Source organism: Lepisma saccharinum, chromosome 1, assembly GCF_977018435.1.
Source record: "Lepisma saccharinum chromosome 1, izLepSacc3.1, whole genome shotgun sequence".
Lineage (NCBI taxonomy): Eukaryota > Metazoa > Arthropoda > Insecta > Zygentoma > Lepismatidae > Lepisma > Lepisma saccharinum.
In genome coordinates this window covers 93382339-93402201 of record NC_139229.1, presented here as the reverse complement: position 1 = coordinate 93402201, position 19863 = coordinate 93382339, and the positions used below count along the sequence as shown (strand labels likewise).

The 19863-nt window shown below is 40.3% G+C and overlaps 1 protein-coding gene across 2 annotated transcripts in view; it reads left to right on the top strand.

Moving 5' to 3' along the window:
* The first annotated feature begins 16640 nt into the window (after nucleotides 1–16640).
* Nucleotides 16641–19863, top strand: part of LOC145984607 (uncharacterized) — a 50459-nt gene continuing 47236 nt past the window's right edge. For both annotated transcript variants that reach the window (XM_083118218.1, XM_083118217.1), the window contains exon 1: nucleotides 16641–16816. The gene's annotated coding sequence lies outside the window, so the exon portion shown is untranslated. The remainder of the gene's footprint in view (nucleotides 16817–19863) is intronic.

Here is a 19863-nt window from a genome sequence, read left to right as displayed (position 1 = left end):
CAAATTGAAAATCAATATATTCCTAATTATAAGTAAAACATCAAACTATAAAATAAATAATGAGACTTGTTACGCTACTTCAATACTATTAAGCACAAATGGATATCTTGCTCGATCACAGTTAAACTTTAAAAAAGCGACACTAATTTTATATTATTATATTTTATGAAAACTCTCTCTCTCTCTCTCTCTCTCTCTCTTAAACGTAACAAGCATTAGGAAAGAAAAGAAGGCTTGACTTCAAATGTTTACCGTTGTAGGTCTGTGATATATGATTGGATTTTTAAAATGTGGGTGTCGATCTAAAGCCTGAATTCTCTCCTGCGTTGTTCCCGCATAAAGCGGCTCTGGGGTTCACCCAGCCTCAAATTAATGGGTACCTAGGGGCAGCCCTGGGAGGTAAAGGTGGCCAGAGAATGGTGCTGATCACATCAAACAAAATTAGAATTAGAATTTCTTAGAATTTCTTTATTCATGGGCGAAGTTCAGCCTGTGGCTGCTCTACCACTTAACCCGCAAAATCTACTACAATAAAACAGACAAAATACAATTACTACTATAACATACGAATTCCATTACATTTTCACTTCTAAATATTTCAGTAATTAACACACTAAAAAGATTAAAAAAAACAATTTTTCTCATTCACACACATCAAAATGTTTATCTTGGGTTCGAATCTGCTCATTTTTGTTTTGATTTCAACGTAAGCATGCTGAATCTAGTCATGTGTACTGATGATTTGTCCTTGCTCATGTAGAAGTACTTTTGTTACTGCCCTTTTAAAGCTGTTATATGTCGCACACGAGGTAACATCTGGTGGCAGCGCATTCCAACAATATGCAGAAGCAGCTTTGAAGGATGACAGGAATATGGATTTTGAGAATCTGTCCAGATTAAGTTTCTTAGAGTGTCGAGTCGTGTAGTTGTGTATGTCGTGTCTAAATTTGAGTCTGTCGTATAAGTATGTGGGTGTTTTTGTTTGCAGAATTTTGAATATCGTGCAGGCCAGATGTAGTTTTCTGCGTCGTGTCATATTCAGCCAATTAACGTCATTTAAGTAAGGCAGTATGTGATCCCTTCGTTTCAAGCTAAATGCAAAACGTATACAAGAATTCTGTACTTTTTGTGCAATTTTAGCATTCTTTTTTGTTAGATTAACACCGTAAACAACGTCACAGTAATCGAAAATTGGAAGAACTAGAGCTTGCATAAGGCGCAATTTAACATCAGTCGAAAGTAAGTGCGATGATTTATATAGTGATCTAAGTATACCATAAGCTTTTGAACTCTGAGACGTTACGTGGTTTTGCCAGTCAAGTTTCTCATTAAATATCACACCTAAGTTCTTAACAGTTGTGCAGTGTGGGACCCTCTCATCATTAATATTAATTGATAACCCATTTATTTGAATTTTATTTAAGGCAGCGCTAGAACCAATTAATGTAAAGCAGCATTTAGAGGGGTTGATTACAAGACCATTACGTTTACACCATTTATAAATAGCATCAAGGTCACGGTTCAGGAGACCAATTGCTGGTTTTGCATTTTTGGGGTCTACTGGCATCATCAGCTGCGTGTCGTCTGCATAACAATGAGGTACACTGTGTCGTACATTTAGGGGTAGGTCGGCGGTGAAGAGGGAATATAGAAAAGGGCCTAGAATACTTCCTTGCGCAACCCCTGAGGGTATCGTAAGGGGAGGCGATGTAGCTCCTGAGGGAAGCGTCACCGATTGCACTCGCCCAGTAAGGTAAGACTGGAACCATTTTATTGCTCCCGGCGAAAAACCGTAGTAACTCATTTTCGAAAGGAGTAGCTGATGAGATACAAGATTAAACGCCTTGGACAAGTCAAGCAACACCAAGACTGCGGCCTTACTTTCGTTTAGTGTTTGTAAAATGTCGTCTGTTACTTTCATGAGCGCCGTTGCGGTGCTGTGGGAAGGTCGGAAACCAGACTGTACTGCAGGCAATATTTGATTTTTGGTAACAAAACTTTCTATCTGCTTGTACACTGCTTTCTCGATAACTTTTGATAAGACAGGTAATATACTAATTGGTCGTAAGTCGTTCATGTCGGTCACGTGTCGTTTCTTCGGCAAGGGCAGGATTCTAGCCTCCTTCCATGCAAGGGGAAAGGTGTTCTCATCTAACGAGAAATTTATCAAGTGAGTCAGAGGTGAAAGAATGTGTGGAAGAATTAGCTTTATCATTTTTAGGTTTATGCCGTCTGTGCCACAGGAATTGGAACGGATTTTGGACACGAGTTGTGCAATTTCTACTTCTTTGACGGGTCGAAAGAAGAAGGTGTCGCCGTTTTCAGTAAATGTAGTTGTAAGGAAGCGTTCGCACTCTTCGAGGATGAGATCGGTTTCTTGGTTAGAGGGACTGGCGCTGTCAATAAAGTGGGTGTTTAACAGATGCGGATCATTTAAAAAGTGTGGGACACTCGGCTCCACCTTTCCGTAAATACCACATTTCTTTATCTCTTTCCACATTAATTTCGAATCATGGACGTTTCTATTGATGTGGAACGAGAGGTAGGCTTTCTTCTCCTGTCTTATAACCGACGTGGTGAAATTCCGCAGTTCTTTATAATAATCCCAATGTGACGGATTGTTCGTCAGTTTATATTTTCTGAGAGCATTATCTCTAAGTTTCATTAATAGTTTGGTATTGTCGGTTACCCACGGTACTTTTTTCTTGGCTATTCGTGCAGTACGTATAGGGGCATGCTTATCGAAAATAGTCTTAATACCATTATTAAGAAAGTTTACTTTTTTGTCAATACTCTCTAAGTGCTTAATATTGTCCCAGTGAAAATGTTTAGCGTCCGTTTCAAAACTCTCCATATCGAACGATGAGTAGTTTCTGTACGAAATTATTTTGAAACGTTTGTCGGGTTTCTCAAGAAGGACCGTGATGTAAGTCAAACAATGGTCTGAATTGCTGATCGGCACCGTTACGTCAGCGGAGTGTACAATGGATAGATCATCTACAATGATGACGTCCACTAATGTTTTAGAGGTTCTTGTGATTCTAGTGGGTTTACGAATGACTTGCGTCATGCCGAAAGTATCTACTATTGACTTGAGGAAAACTGTTTCTGGTTTATTAGGTGATAAATAATCGCTATTCATGTCACCGGCTACAATTAAATTATCCACAGTAGGAAACACGTGCGCAATGTAATCTTCAAGAACTGACAACCTAGTATAGGGGATATTTGGGGGTCTATATGCGGCAATTATGCCAAGTGATTTGTTATTTACTTTCAATGACGCACATAGTATTTCTATGTCCTCGCCGGGAGGAACATTTTCGCAGTCAAGCATCTGGGCAGGGATATCAGCACGACAGTAAACAACGATGCCACCGGCGCGTTTGTGGACTCGATCCTTTCGAAGTACCGTGTAGCCTTCGACGTGGAAACTGGAAGCGTCATCGTTGTATTTCAGCCAACTTTCTGTGACGATTACTACATCATATTCGCTTTCGAGAACAATGTGTCTGAACTCGTCTATTTTCCCCGAGATGGACCTCATGTTTACTGACGCGATTGTGAGGCACTGGAGAGGAGGGGTCCGGTTGGGAAGTGTCGGGGGCGACGGACAGCCTGTGAAACCGTTACCTCTTTTCCTAGGGGTCCGAGGGAAGGGGCGAGTTCCAGATGCGCCGTGCGCGGGCAGGTTTACCAACTGCTTAGTTTGAGACATTGTTTACTAGTGAGTTAAGGAACAGAGCAGATACGTATATTAATGATATGAAACAGCGTACTTACGTTGAGAGAAATCCTTGTGGGTGTCCAACTGAGCAGCTCGAGCATAATTACATATAATGAAAGATGAACACTACACACAACACACACACACACGCACATACACGAATACAAAAGGTTAATTTTCAATGGCTGTTTCTTTAACATGGTTAAAAAGATATGAAAAAGTTTCACATAGAACACTAAAAACACACTCATAGTTTAGTTTTCGGCGACGCTCACATTACGACCGCTTGCACGTGAGAGATTTCAATTCACGCTCAGTTTCTATAAAATGTTTCCCTTCCGGCGTAACTACCACAATCTTTCCATCGATCGTGTAGCACTTGTTGTTGCCGAACGTTGCCTTGGCGTCTTGGAGAAGCCTTTGCCTCTTTGGAGTCAGCGACTCCGTTAGTAGGTATTGGCTCCCCTTGAAGTTCTTCTTCGCTCGCCACAAAGCATCGCGATGTTTATACGAGATGAATTTTATAATCAAAGGTCGATGACCTTGTCTGACGACGTCGGCCGCCGACCTTCTCTTCCTCGGTGCTCCCAGGCGATGGCATCTGCTCACGAAGTCAGAAGAAACTTCAACGCCAAGTTTTGTGGAGAATATCTGTAGAGCAACTTCCGTGGGGACCTCCTCCGGCGTTTCCGGTACTCCATGCAGCAGCAAGCACTCCCTCCGGCTGTATTGTTGCAGCTTATCTAATTCCTCTTCCTGGTGAGTCAATTGGGATTGAATAGTTTCCATGTCTTCCCGGAAGACGACCAGCTCGCCTCTGATGTCCTGCAATTCCCTCCGTAACTCCTCAAGTCCAGAAGGGGCATCAGCCACCCTTGCCCCGGGATCCAACTGCGCCCCGCCGCAAAGAGCCGCTTCCACCTTGTCCTCCATGGTCTTGAGTTTCGCCTCCAGCGCGCTGAATCGTTGGCCGAGGTGCTTGTTCGCCATGGCTCTTGTGGTAGCACTGTCTCCGCGTCGCTATTCACTCACAAGCACGAGAATTGAGAACAGAGAACTTTTTTGTAAAAAGTGGAATTTTAGTACGTTGTGGGATATGGAGCGAAATCTATAGTACTACAAGCCACGGGTTGACTACTTATACGTGCCGTAAGAACATTTGGTGGCGTGATAATGCTCTATGTTAATAAAAAGCGAACGTTATTTTCGGAGCCGACTTTACACGCGTCTAGTACTATCCGCCATATCTTTCGTATGTTGCCAAGATCGAGAATGTGTGTGGTCCTATAGATCGACCACAAGGAAAAAAACCTTGGGACGAGAAGTCCCCGCGCAACTTTCCCTTCTTCCCTCCACCTCGGGCCATAAGGAAGCATGGTGAACTCTCCCCCTCCCCCATTCGCGGGGGTACGGTGCACATGACTCGCGGGTCTGCGCAGGTTGTTTTGCTCGTGGTTCCACTATACCCCCACATACTCTCAATGTGCCTTGATGACATGGTGCTATATATGCACAGAGAACATTACCTTTGCATGTAATATTCTTTTTCATATAATGCTATCTTGCATAAAATTGAAACAAGCATGATTCAGACATGATTGACCGTATTGACAGTATTTTTATTAACCTTAATTTCCAAAAAAAACTTTGTTCACCACTTGCCACTGTTACCGACAAAGTTAATAAACTCAAAGTTCTACACTCACATTAGGTGCAAAATCACGACCCTTTATCAGTTTAAGGTTTCCTTTGGAGTAATTGTTTTATTATAGCCGAAAGCAATTTTAGTTCATCTCTTAATTCAGTAGCCTTCATGTGTTCACATTCCGGCAAGTTTTCTACACTTTTCAGACAAAAGATCAGATGGCATGTCTTTATGCTTGCTAATATCAAAAAGAAATTGAAAAATTCACTATGATGTTCAAGCTGCTCAAATCTTTCTCTTAGAGCTAAAAAATCGTTTAGGCCCTGGTAATAAGAATCAACTTTGTACCGTTTTTGTGGATCTTCAACAGTTTCATCATACTGAAACTGCTTCTTCTTTCGATTTCGGCCCTGTACAGTGTTGCCTATCTTTGGATCATCTATATCTAAATTCGATGCTAATTCTCTCTCATCAACCGGGACTCACAGGTCGCCGCCCCCCGATGCCTCCACGAGTGGAGGGAGGGAGGCCCTGCCAGGCTGTCAAGTGGCATCTAAGAAACTTTGAAATTTTTCATCACTCCTGCTTTTTCAAAGCGCTGATATGTTTGCAAGAAATCATCTAACAGCATGGCCGAATTTAGAGGGTTTTTTTTTTAGGGTTCAACCCCCCCCCCCCCCCGAAACTTCTGGCATGTTGGATTAATGGAAGTTCATAAACCAAAATTTGTAACACATTTTCAAAAATGTATTCGCAGTTTCACAAAAATACAACAGGGAGACAATCCTGATATGATCGAGCTAGAATTTTCAAACATTTTTAATTCTGAAATTTGAGCGAAACTGGTTTAATTCTCAGAATTGCAACTCACCTGCGACTACTTCATTTTCACTTCTGCTGTCCTCTTTCCAGTGCTGTTCCTGGATCAGACTGAAAATTCCTTTGTGATTGTCTTAAAATTCCCATTGCAAATTTTAAATTTCCTGTTCGATAAGTGCATAGGAGGAGTTCTGGAGGAGCCTGAGGGGGCCTGCCCCCCCTAACTTAAAAAAGACTAAAAAAATAACACATGATTAAGTTTAGTTACTACATTTTTGTTATGAAGCCATGCCGCAAATCTTGACTTTTGGCATGATGGCATGTGCGGTAATTGCGCCGCAATAGCGGGACTTAGACGATTTCATTGATGTGTACAGTTTGAAGAAAGAAAAACGTAAGCTAGGGGATATTCAACAACCCTCAGGTACATCATATCATCATATGCTTCTCCCAGAGTCTGCCCCCCCCCCCCCCCCAAAGCAAAAGCTCAAACTCCGCCCATGGATAAGGGTTTAAATTCCCCTTTATAAGAGTGCAAACCTAGGCTCTCCAGCTTCGTAGTGCGTTACGTTCACTATCCTTCAGCCAGCGGTCGATTAAGAGCGTTGGAAAGTGGGATCGAACTGGTCCATAGAATCTTCCCTCCCCCCCCCCCTCGAATTGACATCGTTTATTGCAAGTTACAAAATAGCAAAACGTTTTGTTAGTTTTATTGTTAATAACGGAAATAAAGTCAAGTAAGTATTCGAACAGAAAAACCAAAGAAAAACGGCGTCAGATCGAAAAATTGAGGCTACAATATAGGCACCAGTTTATGTTTTACCATTTAATCCAAAAAATAGCTGGTTCCACAGTTTTCAAAATTCAAAAAATTAAGTTTTATGTGAATGGTCAAACAACTAAAATTGCTCTATTACTTTTAAAGCTCTTTCTTGAGGTATCTAAAATTTAATAACAAAATAAAATAACTGTTTATTTCAGTACACACTGCATGAAACGTAAAAAAAAAACATAATAAATAAATAAAAACCTTTGTGCTGCATATTCACACTTCTGATGGATAGAGTAGAAAAGTCTCCTCAAGAATATAAGGACAGCAATAATAATAATAATACGTTTGGAAAAATTAGTTTATTATTATAAAATTTTAGTAATTTTATTATTTAATAATTAGGTATTATTATTATTGTTGTTATTATTTCTATTCATATTTCTTGCGAATCCCATGGGAACAATTATGAGTGAACACTCCCCCCCCCCAAAAAAAAAAAATTCTGGGCCATGTCTAACAGCATCTAACAAATCGTAGATTAATGCTTAGAAGACATTTGCTCATTACATTACGTGGAGTTAAAAGTCATACCAGATAACTAGTGAGCAAAGGGATGTAAAGCCACGCTGTCACAGGGCCGCCGTTAGGAAACGCGAGGCCCTGTGCGAACCATATCCGCGAAGCCTTTGTGTTATGTAATGTTAAAATATCGATAACATCCGTATCTCGTAAAATTCTTCTCTAGCGCCAACCTGGTTATTAGAATTGTGTAATTATTACCTATTGTTAAGCACGAGCGCGCGTTCGCAGTATCGCCGTTAAGCACTAATAAAATTTTAAAATTTGGCAACCAGCTTTTCTGACTGCTGATTGACACCTTGTTTTAGCGATACAAGCCCTAGAAAAAAAATATGTTATCCTGTGTGTTCGCAGCCATGTATAAGAAATTTACCCTTGTTGTTGATATGTAGTATTTTTTCTGCCAGAAAACGCACTAAATACGGAAAGGGGATCATGACAGCAAGAGTCGGCCCCAGGGGTGGCAACTCGGGCGCTCACCCGAGGCCCCGCTCTCCAGGCAACACCGCGCTAGATAAAAATAATAGTTTGTGTTCACTTTTTTTACGAGTTTATAGGATGCTGGTGCTTCCAATTAAGTAACTAATCTGATATAGCCTGCATTCGTATCTTATTTTGACATACTTAAACATATCCAAAATTACTGAAATCATAAACAAAGTAGCTACTACATAAATATAGTGTTCCAAATATTTGTATCACAAATACATAACATATATTGTTTGCTTAATTATACAGTATATTATGTTAGGCCTCGTCTTCGGACACTAGGGGGAAAAATGATTTTTCTTCAACCCCCGAGCCCTAGTGATGACGCAATTTTTATTTTCGCAACAATTATGCTTTTTTCCTTCTATTCGAGTGCAATAGCGTTTGCACAATATATGAGTGCGGTGACACGCGTCGCACACCTTGTAGTTGTCGCAGCACTCAGAGATTTTAAAGTGAGACTACTGATATGTTCCTTCAAAACGGTGGGTTGGCATATATTAACTTCCAAGTTATATAATATAATATAATATAATATTATAAGTTTCAAGTTTTCAATAGGCTTATTGTTTTCCTTCTCTTCAAATTTTGCCGCTCTGGGCGGTGGCACGGTTCACCTCCCCCACCCATCCTCCGCCGGCCCTGGTGCAGACAATAATGTTAGGCTTTCATTCCTTTCTTTTTTCGATTACAAATATGTGCTCAGGCTCTCTCTCTCACTCTCGTTTGAGTAGTGTTTTATTTAAATATACCAATCTCTTGGCCTCTAACAGTCATAAATACGGATGTATTCATTTGGGCAAGAGAATGCGCGTTCATATTCTTGTTGGTTTGGTTTATTTACTTCGCTTTTCTATGACATTTGGTTATCGCGAAAATGAGGATGATTGATGATATGATGAAATTGATGAAGGGGCCTCATATGAACAATCCAGCCCAGGATTCGAGCACGTGATGAGCACGCATTCTTGTTCCTATGTTCTGCAGTGAATTGAAATAAGTTGGAATGAAAAAATGTATCTCAGAACTCAAAATGCCATATGAATATTATTGAAGAAACTACAAAAATGTGTGTTTTGTTACCTGTTTTGTTTCTGTGCATAAAGTGGACTTAAAACACCAAATCAACCAACCGTGGGGGGAGTGGTTATCACAGCGCGCTACGACACCAGGAGTTCCGGGTTCGAAACCCGAAACCCGACCTGGACATGGGTGTTCTTTGTGTTTGTCTCTTCATTAATTTTATCCTATCATTTTCGCAATTAACCAAATGTAACAATGTCATTGATTGATAGCTTGATTTGGTTTATTTTGCTTCGCTTTTCCGCCACTTTTGGCTAATCGCAAAGATGATACGATAAAATTGATGAAGGGACATAGGCGCCGACTCCATGGGGCTTGGGGGGGCTCGAGCCCCCCCAATGTTGACGATGTGGGGGCAGAGCCCCCCCCCCCCCAATAATCTTACTTAAGAGGATCTAATGTATTATTTTTGCTTCTCTTGTAAAGTTTACTCTGAATTGTGCCACATGAACTTAACTTTAAATACACATTTGAAATGTTCTAGACCATCAACTTTGGGGGCTGAGACCGCTACACCATCAACTTTGGGGGGGCTATGACCAGAGACAGCAAAACACATGACATATTACTATATACTAAGTATATAATTATGAGTATTGTTAAAATTTTTACTAAAAAGAGTTTCAATTGACGATGTGCATGAACTAGGGGAGTGGATGGGACGTTCTGGCTATAAATGACTCTCACATGGCATTCATAACGAGGTCATTGACAGGCACGTATCCAGGAATTCCTTTCGGGGGGGGGGCTCAACACCATTTTTTAAGGGTATAGTAAGAACCTCACAATTGTATGTTTAAGACCAGTGGTGGCAATTGGGTTCCAAAACGGAAAGGGGGGGGGGTGCGGAGGGCGTTGCAAGGAAAGTTTACTTTCTCTTGGTAGCCAAAGCTTAACATTAAGAGGCCATAATGTTGAGGCAAAAAAATGGGGACCAACTATCCCTTAAATAGTCGCCACTGTAAGGCTGTCATTTTAATCAGAACGTGAAATCGGAACATTTTTTACCACTCGACTCCTCTGTTTCCATGCATTAACATTGTGTGCCGGAACCATCTCAGTATGTGTGTTTGTCCATTTCTTCTCATCAGGCATAAAAACATCTATGGTGACTTTGAGTGTTTTTACGAAGCTGTTACACATGCACGGGATGGACAATCCACTCGACAACGCGAGATTCAAATTGTGGGTTGCGAACTGGACGCAGACAGCTCTCGAATATTTCTCTCTGATTCGAGCCTGAATACGAGTAACGTGTCTTGTCCTCCCATTTTTTCAGCTCTTATAAAAGCCGAAACCCACCAAATTGTTGAGATTCAGGCCTTAGCACTCACAAGTGTTCAAAAATGCCTGTCACAGCTTCCGCTGTCTTGTTATATATCGGCACGAAACAAAGGAAGTCTTCTCGAATACAGGTGGATCACGAAACAACTAATGCACAGTGAAAAACCCTTCCGTTCCCAACACTTCTAATGTTTCGTCTCCCAGTATGATCAAATGCTTACTCATTTATCTCCAGTGACGTGCCCAAGGGAGGGTTGGTGAGGTAATAACCCCATTTGACCCAGTATTCCTTTTTTTTTTAAAAAAAAAAAAAAAAACAGGAACGTCAAAGACAGGGAAAAATGGCAAAATCAGGACTGACCACCAAAAATAGTATGCGTAACCCAGTGGCGTGCGGTGACATTTAAACTAGGGTACGCAACATGGGCCAACCGAAATGAATTATGGGGGCCAGAACCCCCCCCCCCCCTCCCTGGCCATCATGTTATTCAGAAAATAACTTTTTTCTACAATTTTATAATGGGAAATTTCTCATCCTTGTATCAATATCCAAATGTAACGAGGTAAAATATATGTATGATATTTTATATTTGCAAATATATTCTGATAGTGGCTACGTAGAGTCCAACAATTCACCTTTGTTTATTTCCTTCATGCAGTGCGATGAACATTGAACGGGAAGGAAATGGCACAATCATTTTCCGTCCTTTCAAATTTCATGTAATAAATTTGATAAATCTCAGTATCCTCTACTATTTCACCCCTTTCGCAGAGGAAACCAACGAATAAGGCCAACAATAAAGTTTCACTGTTTTTCTACTCAGTCAATCACTCTGTAGAGATATTTTTTCTTCTTCTCAAAAATCAAAATGCCTAATATACTGCTTACCATCCTTCACAACTCCTACCTGAAACAATTTTTCCAAATCAGGAACAGACCTTCCATTTCGGATTGTTTACACTTTTTTCGTAAATTCCGAAAATCCCTTCTCCAGTATGTCATCAATAACTCCCGGTCCCCCTATTTTATCACTTCACAGCACCGACAAACAATCGAGATCCTGTAATGTAAATAATATGAACGAAACACTCGCTGCAAATTTCACACGACAGAAGAAAGCAAAAGACAACCTCACGCGGTACGTTGTGTCCGGTCCCGCTATGCTCGAAAAACACGCGTTCTTGTGGACGAATGAATCGGAGTTGCCAGTCGACAAAGTATTTTGTAGAAGGGAGATAATTAAGGACAAGTAGAAAATACGTCAGCATACATCCCAGAACACTTCAAAAGCTAAACTACCGTACATCACCTTGCAATGTCTGGTGGGAGGGGGGGGGGGGGCTCATTCTAATCCCATTGTAAGCATTGTGTTTTATTATGTTTTTCTTTTATCATTCATTCATATCGTCGGGTCAACAATCAACACCCATGCTATGGAACTCAAAGGAAATGTTGATCCCGAAAGGAGATAAACAGATACTTTCATACTCTGAGAATTGTGCGAAACTTGCAAATTGTTCACATACTTTCCCCTCGACACAGTGACAGTCCATTCTGGTCCTCACCTCCCTATACGAAAAAAAAACTTGCTAGTGTAACTTTAACCTCACATAAATATTTTATATGTGATAGTTTACGCGTATATTAAATATGATCTTCCACCACTACATATTCTTGCCCTCCTGTCTGATTCCTGTATCACTTTTATAATGTATTTTTATTGCAACCCAACAGTGATCTATCTACGCGTGGCTGCTAAATGCTAGTAAGCTAAGCAGTCCAGAAAAAAAATATGTTGACTACTGTCAACACTGCATACGCTGTCAAAATCTTGGGTACCCTCGATGCTTAGAACCGGGAAAGAAGTGGGAGAGAGGGTAGGCGCGGGCAGACCCAAACACGTGGTCGAGGCTGATATGAGCCAATGGGGTTACCTTCCGAATTTCTAGGGTACCAAGCAGAAGAAACAGCGTCTTTCTGGCCTTTTTGCGGAAATCGGCAACGCGGATCGGGTGGGTGCCGAAGTCACAATCGGGATCATTCGGGACTGCCTTCAGGAAGGCAGCAGCGTGTTCGTGCGGAAATCGGAATTTCTTGCAGTGGAACTGCTTTCGGAGCGATAATTGTTGAATTTTCATGTTCGGGGAAGACGAAAAAATGTTTATTTTTTCTTACTGTGTTGTGGGTATGCAGTGCGTACCTTGCGTATCCTGAATGCACGCCGCTGGCGTAACCCCTCTCCCTTCCGAAAATCCTGGGCACGCCTCTCTTTATCTCGGACAATATTTTTAAAATGAACTCACCAGAAGTTTTTATCATCGTATTGGAGGTGCGTTCTTCCTGCAGGTTTGAATATGATCCTTTAGGGTGCTGTCGTCTGCCTGCCTTCACACCTAACCTTAACAAGGCCCTTATTTTCCATCCTTGTGACTTGGATTTTTAAGACTTAGGAAGGTTTCAGACCGAAGGGACACGCGATACATGTCGATTGTAATGGGCCAATCAACAGCAACGTTTCACACCGTAGCGACACAAAAGGCCGCACAAACCTAATCTTCAGGCGACACGGTGTGAAATCTCCCTTATTAGGCCATTGTCATTGTCACCTCGAAGTAGTAGCTCTTGTTGACTACAGAAAAAATTATCCTCAACCGGTGATAATGCTCCTCAGTTTTCTTCTCTCTCCTATATTTTCTGTGCTTGTTCACTATACAGGCAACACCTTACGATTTGATATACACAGGACATGTACTATGTAGACATTTTAACGAAAAATCGGTTGAAGTAAACGATGACTAGGTGGCTCAGTTGGTAGAGCCATGATTTGGATCCTGGTAGAGCCTGCAATTTCCGCCTAAAATGTCTACATATGCAACATCTTCCTGCTTTCTCTTCTCGACATTCATAAAATTTTCGGCTGTCTCTTTATGATAGTTAAGTGTTTGAATGTGTTTCGAACCCAGTAGGCTTAAACAAAAGATTTTTTTTTATATCATGAAATTCTCAGACTGCATATACGAAATTTAGTTCTGGCAAAACTAAATCATCACTCAAAACTTTGATTTTCAGTTGATCTATGCAGTTTATTTCTGTTTTAATATCCTTTACTGATGAAATATTCACTTGAGAGAAGAGAGAGAGAGAGAGAGAGAGAGAGAGAGAGAGAGAGGCATTGATCTCTTCGGCCCTCGAACCGAACTAGCACCACACTGAGGCCCGGAAGTTCTGCTGTCGTCAATGTCTTCATTTTCGAATCACTATATCTTATAAAGCAATCAGAGGACGCTGACTGATCTGATCACCAATCGAATGTATGAATTGTCACACTTACCTCTGAAATCTCATTAACCGATTCTTTGTACAGATCAATCGAAAAATTGAATCCGCGTATTTATATCCTCATTATATTCTAGAACGTTCCGCAGATAAAACGATCCGTTAATATTGCCAGTAGTTGACTCCTTCTCTCGTTCAAGAACGTACCCTCTCCCGCCTTCCAGAGATTAGAAATTACAACGAATTGCCCTACGTGTGGCGCTACCTTTGTTGTGCAGCTTCCAAATGCTGACAAGTCTCTACATAGTCCCGGGTTCGAATCCCGGTCGGGCTTGGTTGTTTGTGAATGTCCATTCATCAATTTCATCATTTCATCACTCATCCCCATCTTCGCAAATTAGCCAATAGGCACAAAACGCGAAGTAAAATAAACTAAATCAAATCAAATCAAAAAAATCAAAAAGTCTCTACATAGTCCTCAAGTGCGCTGAGACAACACCGAAAGCGCAAGAAAAGTGTACGTGCAATATTATCAACAACAGGGTTATAGAACATTCTCCATCTTGTCTCGATAATTATTTCTCCCAAATTATCATGACATTATTCAAGAAACCAAAATCCTAATTTTATCTAGTGTAAACAGAAAAAAATCCTGAAGGAGGGCTCAAGCCTCCTGATTCCCACCTTGGATACGTACTATTGACAATAATAGGGTTATAGAACACTCTCCGTCTTGTCTCGATAATTATTTCTCTCAGATTTATAAATTTATTATCTTCACATTATTCAAGACGCCAAAAATCTAATTTTATCTAGTGTAAATTTAAAAATTTCCTGGGGGGGGGCTCGAGCCACCTCATCCCCACCTTGGCTACGTGCTATTAATAATAACAGGGGTATAAAACATGGTCCGTCTTGCCTCGATAATTATCTCTCTCCTTACATTATTTTCACATTATTTAAGAAGCCAAAAACCTAATTTTATCTAACGTAAACTGAAACATTTCCTTGGGAGAGGGTCGAGCCCCCTGTGCCCCATCTTGGATACGTGCTTTTATCAATAACAGGGTTACGGAACATTCTCCGTCTTGCCTCGATAATTATTTTTTTCCCTAAATTATTGTCACATTATTTTATTTCACACCACAAGAAACCACAATAAACCAAAAAACCTCATTTTATCTAGTGTAAACCTAAAACTTTCGGGGGGGCTCGAGCCCCCTAAGCCCCCCCTCTGGATACGTGCCTGGTCATTGATATATTAGGGAGATCTGTTTTGCGCTCCGTGGTAGCAGGTATTAAAAGTCGGGAATATTTTGCTATTATGGTTGACGAAACTTCTGACATATCCATCCATCCATGGACAGTTAATATTCTGCATTCGAACTGTGAATAAAAATTTTGATATTTTTTAGGAATTCATGGGCTTTTATGAGATTCCGAAGACTGAGGCCAAAACTTTAAAAAGGGAGGGAGTGAGTCATTCATTAATTTATTTCAGTGATCAGAGCCCCCCAATAATTTTGACAAGTCGGCGCCCCTGTGAAGGGACACGCACAAAGAATAAACCATGGCCAAGCCGAGCTTCGAACCCAGGATCTCTGGCTTGTAGTCAAATCAAATCGTTTTTTATTGAATGAGGGGGGTTACGTGTACTTTTTTTAGTACTCATTCATCATTTTGCAATCTTTTCCTGTTATTGACATTTTTTTAGGTATACTGGGCCCTAAAGGAGGGAGGGGTATGACCCACACCAACCCTGCCTTGAGCACGCCACTGATTGCTATCCAAGTGTCGACTTCACCGCACGTCACTGTTAAAAGTTAAAATATACAAAACAGTAATTTTGTCTGTAGTGTTATAATAATAATAATAATAATCTTTATATATGCGATACTTTGTCTCTTGCATTGAAAGTGGAACATAAATTAAGAGTATTTGAAAATAAAATGGTAGTGTCTGCTGCCACATTCTTTTTCTGCTGGAACCTCAAAAAAGATGCGCGTGGCAGCAGACTCGGTCTTTGTCTTATCGTGATTTCATCATGCTATGTATGCAATTACGTCTGTAACACATACTGTGAAGTTGTAGCGATTACTTTCACAAAAATGTTTTAAGATTATGTCCCTTAGCATTCTTAAACCTAAATGCTCTCGTAGTTAGGTTCTGTTAGCATTAAAATAATAACGCTAAATGCTTTCTAAAGAAAAAGGTTCTAAATTACGTGTACATTCATTCCCACTAATCATAAACTTGCATTTCTCTCGTCTCAATCTGTTCTTAAGATTTGTAACATCCTCTTAGCAGACGAATTACGTGGCAGGAGCAAATTTGACGCTTATTCTTACTGCTGACACGTGCGTGGCAGCAGACTCGGCCAAATAAAATCCTTAGAAAAATCTTTGGACCTAAAAGGGATGAGGAGACAGGTGAGTGGAGAAGGTTACATAATTTAGAACTTCATAATTTGTATTCATCTCCAGATATTATTAGAATGATTAAATCACGAAGACTTAGGTGGGCATGAATGGGAGAGGGAAGAAGAGTTTGCAGGATTCTTGTTGAGAAACCTGATGATAAGAGACAAGACGAAGATGGAGGGATGGCGTTGAAATGGACCTAAAGGAACTCGGCTAAGGATGGAAAAGATTGGATTGATCTTGCCCAGCAGAGGGACAGATGGATTGCAGAATTGCTCATTAATGTCCTTACAGTATATACCTAATCTGTGGTATATACGACTTATCCCATTCCGTAAAGCAGCTTGATAATATGATTTGTGGCTGCTAATAATATAAAACTAGATCTCCTCCAGCACGAACTTCACTTAAACGATTTAACATATAAGTTTAATTATGCGAAAGTATTGTTGCGTGGATCAGATGGGAAATTCTAAATTTCACGTTCCAAAATATACCTCTATGCAGTGTGGGAAAATTTGTAAGAGATTAACAAAGAGCAAGTTTTGAAATCTGTGGCTCGTATGGGAAAATTTAGAGATTATCAAAGCAAGTTTTGAAATCTGTGTTTCTTTCTCTGAAATGAAAAAATAAGGAAATATCCAATCGAAGCTTATTAGAACCAAAATGTCTGTGCGTTTGATTTGATATTTCTCGTTGTTTGACGTGCAAAGTAATCAAGGTAGTATACATAATTTAACAATCTGCGGTAACATGTTACTATCCTTCGGACACCTATAACTTCTTAGTTTCGTCAATTTTTGACATTCGTACTTACCTATCTGCTTCGCGGAACATTCCGTGAATGGTTTTTGGGGCTATCCATCCCGGAATCGGTGGGAAATTTAAACTAAATTATTTTCGTTTGAAATTTTTGAGTCCAAATTTCCCACCGATTCCGGGCTCCGCCCCTGGGGTAATTGACCGGTAAAAATTTACTATCCTTCGGACACCTCTAATTTTTTCGTTTCGTCAATTTTTGACATTCGTACTTACGTATCTGCTTCGCGGAACATTCCTGAAGGTGTATCAACGTTGTTGATACTAACACGACACCAAATTTTAACTATGTTTCCTAACCTAACAGAACTAACCTAACCACGCGCAAATGGTTCGTGGGGCTAGCGCCAATGGTTCGCAATTATTTCCAATTTCTAGATCCTGATACTAACACAACACCATATTTTAACTATGTTTCCTAACCTAACAGAACTAACCTATCCACGCGCCAATTGTTAGGAAAATTAATTAATTTTCAACGAACAACATGAATTTGAGCTATGAAACATTCCCACATCACACAAAACACCTTCCCGATGTTCGACAATGCTACAGGAACTTATTACGGTACGTAGTTTCTTATGTAAAAACAAATAAATGTGTCCGAAGGGTAGTAAACAAGTACCCAGAATTCTTCATTTTTACAGAAGAAACTACTTACGGTAATAAGTTCCTGTAGCATTGTCTAACATCTGGAAGGTGTTTTGTGTGATGTAACAGATTTCTTCAAATTTAAAAGTTTGGGGCTCATTTGGGGGCAGGTGACTCCGGCCAATTTCTAACATGCCTTTAACAGGGACTCTATAGATGGAGCCGGAGCGGAGGCGGGGCCGCGTTAGCGGTTGGGGTTGGTCAATTACCCCAGGAGCGGAGCCCGGAATCGGTGGGAAATTTGGACTCAAAAATTTCAAACAAAAATATTTTTTTTGTTTAAATTTCCCATCGATTCCGGACGAAAAACGTGAATACACCTTAAAGAATGTTCCACGAAGCAGATAGGTAAGTACAAATGTCAAAAATTGACAAAACGAAGAAGTTATAGGTGTCCGGGGAATATCAGATTTTTACCGAAACGACTTACTGAAATCAGTTTCGGTAAATTTCTCGTATCGGACAAACGGATGAAATTGGCTAGTTCATTTAATTTGAATATTCGTACTTACGTATTCTGCATTGAGAAACATTGCTGAAAGTGGCATTTCGCTTATTTCACGGAAATAAGCTCTATTTGCGACATATCGAGTAAGTTTTCTTCGTTTCTTTTTGCCTTCGGTGACACGCAAAATGGCGGTCACAGTTTCACTACCGTACTCGGTATACAGTGTTTCCACCCCACTGCACCCAAAAATACCTACGTAGCCCCACGAACCATTCATACATAGCCCCACGAACCATTTCCGGTAAGGTTAGGTTAGGTAGGGTCACTATAGGTTACAATAGTTAAAAATTGGTTTCGAAAAAAATATGCATAGCCTCACACACCATTCTCGCATAGCCCCACGAACCATTGACGCATAGCCCCACGAACCATTGACGCATAGCCCCACGAACCATTGACACATAGCCCCATGAACCATTGACACATAGCCCCACAAACCATTTGCGGAAACGTACCTTCTTCAGTTACAAAAACACGTGTTTGGAAACACTGACCGGGATTACGTTCCAGGCTACATCCACCTGGAAGTAAATGGATGCAAGAGCTTTTGTGCATCGGTCACACATTTATATCGAAAAATAGATGATTTACCGGCAAAATTCAATGAACGATGCGAGAAAACACTTCCCCGAACTTCCACAAGTCTAAAGAGACTGCATTCGGTAAGTAATTTCTCCTGCAAATTTGAAGAAATCTGTTTGTCCGATACGAGAAATTTACCTCCGTTTCTGTAGCATTGTCAAAGTTCTTAGAGGTATTTTCTTTCACGGAAACTGAAAACTTCACCATAGAATGCTGCATGCAGAACAAGAAATAATCACTTTTTATGTAAGGAGCTTGCATTTTCTGTAAAGCGACAACATTATGCCGTTGTTTCCATTATGTACCTGCAGATGGTGCGAGCATCGAAAGTCATGCGGTCTCGCCAGTGTTTTCAAACGTGCCTTTTTTTTATGAGAATTTTTTCTTCTTTTTTTAACTATGCTTACCTAACCTAACCTTGCTGGAAATGGTCCGTGGGGCTATCCATCAATGGTTTGTGGGGCTATCCGTCAATGGTTCGTGGGGCTATCGTGAATAATTTTTTGGGCTCTCCATCAATGGTTTGTGGGGCTATCGTGAATGTTTTTTTGGGGCTATCCGTCAATGGTTTGTGATGACATAATGAACACGAAAGTAGGTATTTTTCAGTGAAGAAGGTTGAAACACTGCATAACCACACCAAATCGACAAAACACAAGCACAACGTGATGATCCATGATGAGTGCACGCCATATTGTCTGTTACCCAAGTGGAACAAGGAAGACAAATAATGACTCGTTATATGAAAAGTTGACACTATTTTATGGAAAAAGGCATAACATCGGTACTACTTTCATATAGGTGAGACACATATAAATCATTTATTTCACACTTTTTTACATTGCTAACGTACTATTCTGCATTGCGGAACATTTCTTTATGTGAAATAATTAATTTCTAACGAAAATAATATCTATTTCTTACATTAATGAGTACTTACTGTTCTTCCTTATTTCCACACACAATATGGCGATAGCGTACCCGTTCATCGCACGTTGTGCCAGTGTTTTGTCGATTTGGAGTGTGCATGCAGTGTTGCAACCTTTTTCACAGAAAAATACCTACTTTCGTGCCTGGATTTGAAATTATGCTAATATGAAAGTGTTACTATTTTTTCACGAAAAAAGTTAAATTTTTGACGTAAAGAGTAATTATTAAACCATTGACGTTAGCCCCAAAAAACACCCACAGGTAGCCCCACAAACCAT